The sequence below is a fragment of the Brienomyrus brachyistius genome, chromosome 6 (assembly GCF_023856365.1).
Source record: "Brienomyrus brachyistius isolate T26 chromosome 6, BBRACH_0.4, whole genome shotgun sequence".
In the NCBI taxonomy this organism is placed as follows: Eukaryota; Metazoa; Chordata; class Actinopteri; order Osteoglossiformes; family Mormyridae; genus Brienomyrus; species Brienomyrus brachyistius.
In genome coordinates this window covers 3,976,691-3,990,857 of record NC_064538.1, presented here as the reverse complement: position 1 = coordinate 3,990,857, position 14,167 = coordinate 3,976,691, and the positions used below count along the sequence as shown (strand labels likewise).

The 14,167-nt window shown below is 41.1% G+C and overlaps 1 protein-coding gene across 1 annotated transcript in view; it reads right to left on the bottom strand.

Moving 5' to 3' along the window:
- The window catches only part of LOC125744912 (probable G-protein coupled receptor 153), a 36,242-nt gene extending 23,597 nt beyond the window's left edge, over nt 1-12,645 (bottom strand). The window contains exon 1 of the mRNA XM_049017214.1: nt 12,221-12,645. The gene's annotated coding sequence lies outside the window, so the exon portion shown is untranslated. The remainder of the gene's footprint in view (nt 1-12,220) is intronic.
- Nucleotides 12,646-14,167: the final 1,522 nt, after the last annotated feature.

Genomic DNA, 14,167 nt, shown 5'->3' with positions numbered 1-14,167 from the left:
TGCGGCACACACAAAACATTAGTGATGGCCAAATGAAGCTTCATGAACCAAATGCTGTGTTTTCTGACCCCACTAGATGGTGCTGTTTTCAAAAAAGGGCTCAAAACATGTACCAAAATAAGACAAGAGCACCATCTAGTGGGGTCAAAAAATACAGCAAATGGTTCACGAGACTTCATTTGGCCATCACTAGTACTATGTTAAATGCTATAATACTTTGAGAAGAAACTTCACGAAAAAAGACCAAGAAGCTCTGTCTCTGAGAATAAAGCATCTAGAACAGGTAACAGTTCACGTTTGTGTCCGAAGTTTAATTGAAACATTTAGGATAAACAGCTACTTTTAAAACGCATGGTAAGCTTTTTAAGTGAAAAGAGTCAGAATTAAAGGCCAAAACATTAAAATTTAAAATCCCAGACCAATAGGCAGTATGTGTTCAAGAAAGACTGAGGAACCATTTAAGATGTTTAAGGCAACGGATTTACATTCAGCTTGGCCTATAATGCAAATCAAAGAAATGAAGCCATTCTGTTTTTATCGACTACATCTGCAAGTATAGTTTCAGTGTTTGGAAGAATTAAAAACATACTGAAGTCTGGTTTATTCTTTTTTTATTCTTTATTTATATGTATTTGTTCAATCTAGGGGAGACTATGAGACTATGCAATCCAAGTTGCATGTGTGGCTTTTCTTATAACATATAAGCAATGAAGGAATTTTATCTACTGCCAACTTCAAGGTCTGGAACTCAGCTCCAGCACTCAGGAGTTGATTCCTAACCCCTGACCGGGTACACCTGGAAAGCAGGACTGAGACGGGCTGTTACTTTTGCCTGAGTCTGACATCCATATGCAAAATGTCCCACTGAGTCACAGCAAGAGAATTTTCTGGAATGAAAATGTTGCTTGTGCAGTAGTATGATAAAGGAATTTTAAAAGGTGACATTATGGGTAATTAAAGCTATTACTTCATGTGTATAATGTATTTTATTTTGTTTCGAAATACAAATTGCTATCTTATTTCTATAAAATGATAAGAAAATAATATGGAATATACAGTGAATTTATTTTGGCTGTTCACTCCAATACCGCATTTCTGTGTTTGGCAGACATTCTTGCTTGTAACGTTAAAATAACTTGATGGTTCCAATAGAAAAGCAAAATTGTTTTGAGATTTGTTGCGGTTCATGATGATTTCTGATATGGTTCTAAATAAAACAAGATTAAGATTTCTTCTCAAAATGACATTTCCTAGATGGCTTATCTACTACTAATATATTTCTCGCAAATGCTGGACCTGCAACACAGACCTCTGCAGGGTATTGGAGATTTCTCACACTATCTGTACTCGATCTCTAGACATCTTAAAATAAGATTATTGGAAAACAGTTTCTTCTCCTGGGTACCACAGATCACATATCACGGTCTGTTTTTTTCCAGCTATTTATTGATCCAGTATCAATTTTGGCTTAAATAATTTAAAAGTCTAAAAATGTGTACCCATGCCAGTACAACAGGCTTTCCGAGACCCGTAGCCCAAGTTTCCCTCATGCAGAAGCCAAAAATGCTGGCTTTCGTTTTTGCTCCACTCCAAAGTGCGTGTTTAACCCGTTACCCCGATAAACTACCCACTCCAATCTTCCAGCTCTGTCCCATGTGGTTCTGTTTAAATTTCACTACAGTCAGTACAATAATGTGCAATAACTATAAAGTAGAATATCAAATACCACTAACAACTACATATATTAAGGACGCACTCAGGAATACTTAATTACATGATAATGTTCAACCTCAAACCTCTCATCCTGCTCAGAGTCACTGGGGGTGGGGGGGGGGTGCACTTGTAGCCTATCACAAGCAACATATGACAAAAGGAAGGGGTTTTCTCTGAGTGGAATGCCAGTTCATTGCAGAACTCATACACATGTCATACTCTATGACCAGAGATGCCAATCGGCCTATTTGTAAGCCAACAGTGCTCCCCAATAAAAGCCAACATGTCACCCAAAGCGATAACGTGACATGATTAAATGCGGCTGAGAAGTCAGCAGACTGAGAAAAATAAAGCATTTTTTGGTTGGAAGAACCTCCCATTATTTTTAGAATCTCAGTAAGCTTTTTATTGCATCATACGACTCCCAGATGGGAAAGTTGTCAGATATGGTGACAAAATTCCTAAAATCTGACAGGTGAGATGATGAGAAGAAAATCCTGTGGCACCAAAAACCTAAAAATAGTTGAGAGCTCTTCTTAAAAACAGTCAAAAGCCTCATGAAAACAATCAAGAGCTCTGCGTAAAAATAATCCAAAGTACTTCTTATAAAAACACTCGAGAGCTATCAGTATCCCCTAATCAAACAACCCTGTTTACACACAGCTCACTCTTCTTGGAACCAGAGAAAAAGACACAGAAAACATTAAAACCACTGGATTCCAGTCTTACATCTTGGGGAATTCTTTTGAGTCAGGGGTCAGAGAGATCATGGAAAACAAGCAGAGGGTTTGGTCAGAATTCCCTGTCCTACGTTATGGATGCTGCCTCAGCCGCAGACAGGAAACAGTGTTAAACTTCCACCTTCGAGTGACACCAAACTCAACGAGATGTTTTCCTTGTCATATGAATCAAGAAGTACAATTGGATCAAGAATACTGAATTGGGAATAAGAAACCCCTAATTAGCAATGCATTAGACGCACCATACCTCTGTATTGGTGTAACACACCTAAACGTAATGTTTGCTTGTTGACAATGTGATGAGTATTAAAAAAAAAATACTGATATACATTTGCATACTGTTATAAGTAAAGTTAGTTGTTACCTGACCTAAAATTGAGGAAGATGTTTTATGGGGCAAACAGCCCATTCTGATTTAGGGTCAGTCAATATCTAATGCATGAACATGTAGGAGGTCAGGTGACCTGCATTAAACAGCTCCAACTCCGGTTCTTTATGAAGCTGTTCCAGGTGCCATTCATAAATCTTTGAGGCGCACACGTACCCCGGGGGCAGGTTTGTCCATCCCAGCTGGGGGGTCTTTTTTTATTTCATTTTTTATTTCTTCCATCACCTTCATTTCTGCTGCTAACCCAGGAGTTGCCAAGTGTAATGACAACGACGATATAAATTATCGTCATTAAAACGCATCTGGGGAGTTTGGAGTTTTTCTCAGTGTTCTTTTCTAGCGTAGGTGTTAATCAAACTTCAAAAAGATCCAAATGCGTTACGTTTATTAAATAATGACAGGAACGCCACAACTGCATGATCTTATGAGGCAACTGGGATACAAATGTATACTAGCAACTGGAATATTACTCCAGCTAAACACACTTAAAGGGTGTCTTTGTGCAGTTTCATTGCCAGCAAATTGTTCTTTCAGAAAACTGCTATCTGTCAACACCAGATTTCACAGCAGACTCTGAAGACCTCAGAGGAAACCCAGATGTGGCCTTCTTGTGGCACAGGGTGAACAGTGGATGGAGAGAACAGTTTAGCATCTGATCCAGGTTCAGACCGGGCCGCAAACGCTTTTGGCAGCTTTCATAATCAAGCTCAGGCTGTACCGCTCGCAAACACATGGACTACTACAAGGAAAATTCAGCGTACTGAAAAACCTGATATATGACATGGGGAGACAATGGAGGGCCGGAGGTTTAAGGGGACTTTCCAGGCACGAGACACTGCAGGGGGAGGGGTCTGAGCAAAGTAAAAAAAAAAAAAAAAGCTGGCGCTCTGGCAGGGGGAAATGCGAAGACAGTAGGCTTCATAGCCTGGGTCACTGGAGGAGAATCACAACAGCACTGCACTGCTAACACCTGGGAAGAAAGACCCACATAAAAGCAGGGGCATAACTTTGGGTTGACATTGGGGGGTGGGGTTGAGGTCTCCACACATTTAAGGTGGTCCAGGGGTTGTATTGGCTGATTTTGATGACTTGGGGGTTCATAATCTCCATTCCCCCATATTTACTCCCATTTGTAGAAGAAATCAATGTGAATAAGCTGCCCGCCCCTGCTGACACGGAGGGAGCCCCCACCCACATTGTCACACTCCCATTCCCAAAATAAGGCTCTCATGTAATGGGAGAATCTATGCACGTTTATGAGGAGGATGCCGACTATTGTGACGTCACTATTAGTATTTAACAGAAGAGTATGTCCTTCAGAAGAAGCTCTGATTTTGTGAAGTTGTTTATCTCATGGTATTTCAAATCAAGATTTGTACATTATGTATATATGTATGTGTCTGTGTGTGTGTTTAATCTATTTGTAATACTCATGGATTAAATAACTTACCGGGATTAGTATCCCTGCTCTTTTACAAACCAATTTTTAAGCCGTATTCAAGAGTCCAATTAAGGGAATAACTGAGTGCTGTTTGTCAAGTACCTTAGCAAGAGAACATTATGATCTTTGTCCAAGGATGTAGCTGGGTATGGATGTTTAGGACACATCCCTACCTATACTGTGGGAGCACTGTGTGTGTTTCGGGAGGTAGAGAGGTTGGGGCTAATATGGTCCCTACCAATGTTGAAACCAAAACCTACACCCTTGAATCTGTCCATCGACATTAGTAACAGGCCTCAACTACTTCTGTGCCCTTGGACAAGTCAACCTGAACTGTATTATCTGCCTCAATGCTCTATCTGCCTCGCCTGCAAGTCTTTTTTGGACAAGTGACTGCAAAATAAATCAATGCAAATGTAAATATGGGATGTAAGATAAGTTGAGTAGCTCTGAGGAGACGACACAGGCTACAAGCTAATACTGAAAAAAAAAAGTTAAATGCCGGCAAAATGCTATACGGTTTCCTTCAATCGTTTCTGTGTGCTGCATCAGCACTGAACTACGCCATTTACTTCTCGCAGCACCTAAAACTGCTTATTATTTACTGTGAAGGAAAGTCTGAATATGCACAATTAAAGGCTAAAAATTGATAACAAATCAGGGGCAAGTTGGTGGACAGGCAAAAAAAAAAATGAAATCAGAATGATCACAGTTGACAGCATTTGCAGGCATTGATTTTTTTCAGTTTATGGTCTAAAAGGGAAAATGTTTAGTCAGCATGGGGCTGGATTAAGGAGGTGAGTTCGGGTTTTGCCTCACCCTGCTTGTCATGATGTCATTACTCTCCTTCTCTTTACTTCAGGTGAGCTGAGGATCAGTCACTTCTTCTCCATTTTACTGATGCCGCCCGGATCCGATAACCAACCCCGGAATCACCAAAGGGGCATCAGCTCACACACAGCAAAGAACCCGCCAAAGCCAGTCTGTTACAAAACATTTTCATCTGCTTTCATCACCTGAATTGTGCACGTCGCAGAAACCTCGGATGCATTTCGATCATTGATACCGCAAGTCATATAAAAAAAACAGAAATATGATATCACATCCAAGAGAGTGTGGGTTGTACAGCTCTGCCTTGGATGAGGTTTCCTGCAAAGTGAAGCAAGCTGACTGAGTGGTGAATAAAATCTAAAAACTCAAGCCCAGCCCTGGCGTCAGCTATGGAATGTAGATGAGGGCTGATGAGTCTAAGATTTTAATCTCATCTCTATTTTTACAGTATTAATTAAAACTCCAGAAATATTGCATAAGGGACCTAGATTTAATTTAATATCCACCTATTCCTGGGATGATTAATTCATCGTCTTGCAAAGGCTTTAGGTCTTATGTTAAAAATAATGAATAGCAGGCAAACTATATGCACAGTCTACAAACAATTAAGCAACACTCCCACTTGTGAGGAAGTACATTAGCATCAGCATTGCAGTTATATAACAGCACGACTAAAGTTTAGCGAAAACAGTCAGCAAGTGGCACATTCATTGGCTATATCTGAGGAAATAAAAGCCTGGACAAAACACTTAGAAGATAAATCGGCAGTAGTCTTGGTTGATATATAGTGTTCAGATCCACAGGGCGTGGGACTGTCGTGCTGTCAGTCAGCATCTGATCCAACCCATTTTGACTAATTTATCAGTTCCCAGTGGGTTTAAGCCACAAACAGACATGCCACCCACTCCGGATTAAAATTAACTCACACCAGAAGTAGTGCATGTCTCCGTACACATCCAGCAGGACCTATATATCCCCTCAGATCAGATCTGGCGGGTCCTTCTAGGAGAGCCTGTAACCCCCGCCCCCCTTTTCAGAGAGACCTGTCTGTAGTGCAGCTGATCCCAGAGTCAGGAGACATGCTGCTCGGTCCAGAATTTCAGACCTACCGTGAACGGCAGCTCAGCATGAAATCTTGTCTGCGGCAAAAAAAAAAAAAATCACGCATATATCCAAAACCCTTAGCATAGACAACTATTACCCCCCCCCCCTCCAGGGGCTGACCCAGTGCTTGGACCACAAGCAAGCTTCTCTCTAAACTGTGTGTGTATCTCAAAGGAGAGCTGGATGAAATATGCAAAAAAAAGTCAAGTTTTTTGTAAGTACAGCGCATACTTTGTCCACTCCCCTTTTCAATCTGTCCGTCTTACAGCATCAACAGGGGGCAAAATCCCGAGGACAGAGTCCTCACTGAACCCCTCTGTGTGTAATCACAGTGAGGCAGACAATACCCCTCACTGCATGGCGCATCGTAACCCCAGGGATCCAAACAGGAGAGGCAGCACATCTCAAGGATCTCCACTCGAAACACAGCCCCCAACGTGCAGATAGTCAGTCTGAGTCACTGGGTTTAGTAGAACGCATCTCTGAACCTTGCAGACAGCCAAGGTTAACTGCTCCTACAAGACATAAACAGTTGCTTTCCAGTGCTTCCAAAGAACTTTATGATAACAAATATAATCATTCTGGAAACACACACTAGCTGTAAGAGTGGGAAACCTCTGCCCAGTGCCTGATAGGTCACTGATCCTGCATTACAAATGAGCCTGAAACCCTCACACAGGACCACACAGATCACTAGTAAGGATGTATTTTCTGAAAGACCCAAGCAGGTCAGCTACCAGTTCAATACTGTGTTTTTTTTTTAACAGGGTGGCTGCTTTGCGACAGAGGACACAAGCCTCAGACTGGGGAATCATAGTGCGCTGCTGTTGATTCGCCAGCAGTCATTCTGCTGTTAGGCCGAATGAGAACTGCGACATCAAACCGTTTTGTACGAATGTGCGGCGGGTGATTTTCAGCAACCGTGTCGGCCTCGAGATCACGTGGATCCGGGCCGCCGTCATCCGGGCCGCCGTCATCCCTGAGAAAAACTGACCCCCAAGTGCTGATTTTATGTAGTGAAGCTTGGCTCTCATTCAGACTTACGCCGTCAACACGTGGTCAAAGCATGTGAAAGAGACACATGGAAAGTTATACATTCGTAGAAGTAAAAATGTCTGTACTACTTAGGAAACTGGTTAATTCTGTATTACTTAAAAATACCCAGCATAAATTAGATGTTACTGTGGCTTCATCTACTAATTCTACAAAAATAAATAAAATAGGTTAATATATACGCTGCTCCGTAATGATGGGGCTATTGCGCGTGGTGTAAGGACAGAGGCACAGCGGAATGCAGTTATACCAGAGTCCAAAATCATTAAACCTCTGGCTCCAATTAACCACATTTACAGTGTGGCCATGATTTGTGATTGTGTCATTTTTAAAAGCGAAATAATGTGTGCAAAGTAACACAAATCATTTTCTGGCATTAAAAATGTACCGAAAGTTAAAAAGTGTAACAGATGAGAGAAAAGTAGAGTAGCAGAGTGCGGTTCTGTGGGTCAGGGCTCTGCCTGTGATCAGAAGGTCGTTAGTTCAATTCCCATAGTCGGTAGAGTGATTTCGGCCCTTAACCCCAATTGCCCGAGGGACTGGCTGGCTCTGCTTTGTTAATCGTACATTCCTTTGGTTAAAAGCTTTTACTAAATAAAAATGTCACTTGAACTCAACAAGTCTGCTGATGAAGGTACAGACTGACCATGGAAAGTCCTGTTGGGTTGTCATGACAACTTACCTGGATATAACAATAGGCCTCACACATCCGGCATACATACATACCATTAAAGAAAACACATACAGAGAACTATAAAGAGTTTAGACTATTTTGCCAATGAAAACCAAATCAAGTTACACATTTTATGTGGAAACATTAGACGAGCCATTCGTCAACCCTCCAGTTCCCTTGTACACCAGCTTCCCAAATTACTGTAATACAGCAACACTCTCAAATATTTCAACAAAAATAAAAATGAAAAAAATAACACCTATGTCCTGCAAGACCGGTATCTTGGTGGTTAGCGCTGTTGCCTCATACCTCAAGGGGTTGCGGGTTCGAATCCTGCCACTTCATCTCTCTCTAGTTTGACGAATGTTCTTCCCACAAGCCTAAGACATGTGTTTAGGGTGAGTGATGTCTCTACACTGCCCATGTAGTGTGCATGTACCCTGAAAAGAGTGGCAACCTGTCTAGGGTGTATGGAACACAGCATGTTCCAGGTAGACCAGGAACATTCCAGAAAATCATCACTGCTCATATAGGCAACACTGACTGTCACAATACACTGGTCAATAACAGATGCATGAAAGGGACATTTAAAATTGATTTAGGTTTAAGGTTTGTATTTAAAAACAACAAATCAATGATGATGATTTGTGTGCCATTTGCACGAATATGAGTATGCGTACCCTGGCACGCTTCTTTTCACATATCCCAACCTGGCAAACACATGGTAGAGAGCAAAGCTTGGGGTCTGTGCACAGGGACAGGTCCTATATAGCTATTATATACCTATAATTTGTACCTTTGACACTGAACACTGGGACTGTACCCTCAAGGGCCTGCCAACTGTACCCTAGTTATAAGTAAATGTACCTTTTAAGGTAGAGAACTGGACTCTGATGAACATTTTTGCACCACTGGGGGGGTACATTATTGTTGTTTGTACCTTGGGGAGCAAACTTGCACCAGCGCTTTACCCCTTTTTCTCACCATGCAGGGGGCTGAAGTCCTTGCTCAAAGCACCAACAGAGATGTGATAATTCTGCCCAGGCTTGAACCAACAACATTCTGGTCATAGGCCAAACTCATTTAGCCACACAGTGCCCCCAATTCCCATGAAACAACATGCTTATGTACTGTACACAATCTGGATTAATAGGTTTGAGAGATCTGGGTACAACTGTAGATGTATAACAGGATGTCAGAATTCTTGACAGAAATGGTCAGATTTTGTTAATTTAACCTGGGTGTCATGCCCGGCTCGTCCGCTCCTCCTGTGTGCCACGCCCCCTGATTACCCACGTGTTTTCTCCCGATTGTACCCAGCTGTATCCAGTTCATTTGCTCAGTCCTGTCTATTTCAGTCCGTGTCTTACCTGAGTCCTTTGTCCGTCATTGATGTTTCCTGATGTCTGATGTCCCTTGCCCCGATTCCCACGAATAAACCCCCGTTTTCCCGTATCCCGCTTGCCTGCCTTCTCCTTACCCGCACGATCGCCCGTCAGCTACACCCCGGATCGTGACACTGGGCACTGAGTAATATTTTTCCCTTTTTAAAGGATTTTTTTAATTATATGCCAAAAATCTTTTAGGAAGATTTTTATTGTGGTTAATTTCACTGAATCAGTGACCTAATGGTTCCAAGTACTTTACCCATATGGCTAGTTACTGGCCAGAATGAAAATTATGATACCATGACATGTAAACCTAAGCAAAAAAGAAAAATTACATGAAGGATACGGACATATTCTGGCTCCCCTATTTAGTTCTTTATATATTTCAGGACTGAGGAATGTTGATCTGATAAGAGCTTAAGTACAAACTGACCTGGCAATCCACTGTACAAACCTTAATATTTTTTCAAACGATATCAATGTTTTTCCTGACTCATATTAGATTGGTATGTCCCATGGGTTAGTCAGTTGACTTTAAATCAGGACTTTTTTTCTCATTATGCAGGAGTTTATATTTTCTTTTCCTCCCACTATCCTCTGCCTTTTTTTCCACACTCATTTTTAATGTCGTTGTGGGAACATTGGCGTGAGTTAAAGACCGAACCACGTGACACAGAGATCGCCAAGGAACTCAAGTCTCTGTTTTAGGGTGCACGTGGGCGTGGGTTACTACAATGAATAAACGCACAGAAAAATCTCCACATGCCGGATAATATTGCCATTTTGGTGGAGACGAGACAAACAAAATGCTTAAGTGTTCTGACATAAGAGGATCCGGTCCAGGTACAGTGATACACGTGCTACAATACAAGCCGTTCACCAAAGTAAGGAACGGGTCAGATGAATTATAGCAAACAAAATGCCCGATCACCATTAAAATGGTATAATATTAAATTATGGTACAGCTGCTCATATGACGGTGATGTTGCCCTTAATTAATTTCCAGTTCGCAGTGTTGTTTCTGAGTCATTGTTAAGTGCCTTGGGGTGCTCTACCTCGCACGGAAGTTCACATGTGACAGTGACATCTTCACATGTGACAGCGACAGTCAGCACATCAGCCGTCAGTTCAATCGGAGTGCTGGGGGCTGCGCCCATCAGCACCGCACCATGTAGGCCTACATGTACTTTGCGCCTTGAACGAAGGCGCTCCAGTGAAATTCACACCAAGTAGTACAATAGCTCTTAAAACCCTTACACAACAGAGACTCCCCTCAAGTACAATCGGCAGGAATCTCTTTCAACATGTGTTTAACATGAATCACTTCTTTTGAAATGGTTTACATTTGGATATACCACTTCCTGCTCATTTCTCTATTATTTTGACGGTTAGATTTTGGCTTTATAAGCTTCGCTGTGGGGGCGGGGATTATATTGTTATTTTTGGAGCAGAGTGTGTAGGATTCCGTCTTAAATTTAATTTTAGAAATTCTCGCCATAGACAGTTAAAGCGTTCCATGATTTTTCATTTGTTTTGTAAAAAAAGAACGTTATTTTGTAAAGCAGAAATTATAGTAACAATTAAAAAAACAGTTTATGATCGGAAATATAATAGCATTAAACTTCTTACACTTTTAACAAAGGCATTTGCCATGGTCCCATTCCAAGTCTGATTGAAACAAGGTAAAAACCAGAGTTCATTAAGTAGCAACAGCTGTTTGATGTTTTAGCTATTTGTCGATTCAACATGACATTTGCAGAACATATATAACGAAGCTACAACCTACATAATAGTACGCAACATCTAAACCATACCCCTGAAATCTCTACTAAAATTTTGACTAAAACAAAAATATAACACCATAGACTAAAGTATGTCACAGATGGCGGGATACATATATTTAAAGACCCCTGGAGTCCTTTATGTCTCTGCTTTCCAGTTTCCCATCGTAAAGGAGCTGTGCAAGTTCCAGTGAATCGAAACGAGATCACATGCCTGCATTCGCTATTGACGCACAGCGCACTGCAATGATATTGTTGTGAGACTTTCAGCCCAAAGAAAGGGGTGACGCGGAATTTGCAGCATAAGCATTAACGTCCTCGGTCGGGGCACTTGTACACTGCGATAAACCGTCTGTCAATGCCCGTAATGAAGCGTCACTTTGGGGGCGAACGGCAACGTGATCCCGCTGACATAACTAGGCAGTGTCAGTGTACATAACGGCTTTCCCATTATACATGGGATTTTAATAATTTAGTAGACCCAGTACTGAACACTCACGTAGTGACACCAGAAACTAAAAAACTGGTTTGGTTCAAAATACTGTTTCATGATTTATCATTATTAAAAAGAATATAATTAAAAAAAAAAATCTTGCCCAGCAGAGTGATAATCGCACCTTATAAGGCGTTTTATTTGTTAACGACTAACTAATTGATCCTTCTCACTTACTACCTTTAATCCGATTACATGTTCGCTTGCTTTGGCACATGCATCTAACACGTTCTTGCTATTGCGCTTTTCTACAAGCGTCCTTGCTTAAATACTCAATGTACACTAGTCCTTATTGTACCGACAACCATCTCAACAATCGGAAGTATAGTTTCCATAGCAGTTCGCTTTTCCACAGTCCATAATAGCACATTTTCCATGTTTGTCCAGCACTTTGGCTCCAGGCATGGACTGAATTGAATAAATTGACCTTCTCTTTATGAACACAGACATAAGTTTTCTCCCCCGATGAACAGTCGATTCGTTACTAGCGAATGCCAGGCACAATACTGACCTTGTATCACAATACAGACCAACTACTTCTACATTCCCAGCGGATACATTTGTTTAAACTACGCGTGCATGTTCCCACTGCTTGCCGTATGAAAAAGCGTGTACCTTTTTGCCGAAGATTTCTTCGATTTCCAGAAAATATCTTTAGAATCCTTTTCCTGTTTGGTTTCTTTCTTTTTGTCTTCTGGAAGAGGATCCTGTTAAAGCCCACAGCTGGCGTTCTCAGCCTTTACATTGCAAACAAGCAAACTGGAAAAGATCTCCTAGCCAGTTAGGCTCCGGGTTGCAGTTATCTCACATAGGGAAAGATCAGGGATTCCCGATGAGGGCGAGAATCGCAACCGGACTTTGCATCATTGTAGAGCATCATTTATTAAATCAGGCCGGGAGTCCCGGTTTCTCTTATGCATGCTGGGGAAAAAACACAAGTGAGCAAGATTCGTGGTTATACCTTATAACCAGCGTCAGGGAAGCGAATTTGTTAATGGCGTTAATGTAGACCAAGCATGCTCACACGGTGGAAATTGCCATCCAGCGCACCACAGCGCAAATCATGCTGCACTTAACATGGGGAGGGAATGAATGGGAATGTCTTAGACAGAGATGGAAATCATGGTTCTTTTAAGATCGTTCAACTAAAAGAATCAGAATCGTTAACTGATTATAGTTCACTTCCGACACGTATACCTAGAATATTTTTCGCTTTCATGCACTTAAATTCTGTGTACATAATTAAAAAAATATATATTCGTGATAACATATTTTGTATGCCATTGTGAATTACGATTCATTTCAAATTATATTAGCCATACTGACTCTTTCAGATGTCCTTACACTACTACACCAGTAGATGGCGGGAGAGCGGATCACGTTCGTGAACTGAGCGAATCAGTGCAGTGACCGGGATGTTTTTCTGCACTCGTTCAAAAAGGCCGAAAGGATAAATAATAATAATAATAATAATAATAATAATAATAATAATAATAATAATAATAATAATAATAATAATAATAATAATACATTGTTCATGGCTATGTTTTTTACAATAGGAATTGGGCGCAATATTATGAAATCATCTTATCAAAACCATGCCCTAATGCTCTGTTCTCTGTCGTGAGTTATTTAAAATTGAATGCAATGAATACATATTAAACTGGATTGTTAAATGCTTACCACTAGCGCTATGATGAATAACAGAACCGGCATTGGGGACGATCGACTGAATGTGGAAGCGAAGTTCGCATTCCGTAAATCTGATTCATCTGTTCATCTGTTTCAGATTAAACATCTATTAAAGATTAAAGAAGTGGTACGTGTGATATGAAGGATGTGGGGTGGTTATCTGGAAAATTGTTTGGTACGAGTTGAATATGCGCATCAAGGACCCCCCCCCCCCCACACACACACACACACACGCACACACACACACACACGCACACACACACATACACACACACACACACACACACACACACACACTAACACATCAATCACAGAAATGACTAGGCAGACATGCTGTTACCGTGCCGCTTACAGAGCAATCGGTGGGTGTCGACTTCGGCAAAAGTAAGAAAGAAACGCCAGACTGGAGCCTCATGTCGTGACGTAACTTGAAATCACCAACAGTGATAATGAGATTAGCCTTGCTCTGACAGACGCCTGCCCAGAACACGCCCACATCAAAGAAAATACATTTATAAGCCCAAGAGAGATGGAACATGTTAAACAACGTTAGGACCAAAACTATTCACGATTTAGGTCATGCGTTATCCCTAGAGTACCAGTCAAATATTTAACCATTTTTGTTCCGATTTCACACCAGGTTTCATGCTCTTTACAAATCAGAAATGTAGGCCTATCATTTAGTTTTCATGTTCATTTACATAATAAATACACTTTACATGAGCTTTAACAAGACGTGCATCCAGTTCTTAAAACCATCTTAAGGTCACAGTTTAAATCTTGAATGAAACCAGAAGGCCTTTTAATAATATTATTTGATTTAAGTATTTCACTAATCATAAAACAAACCGTAAATTAGTCTGTTCGGGG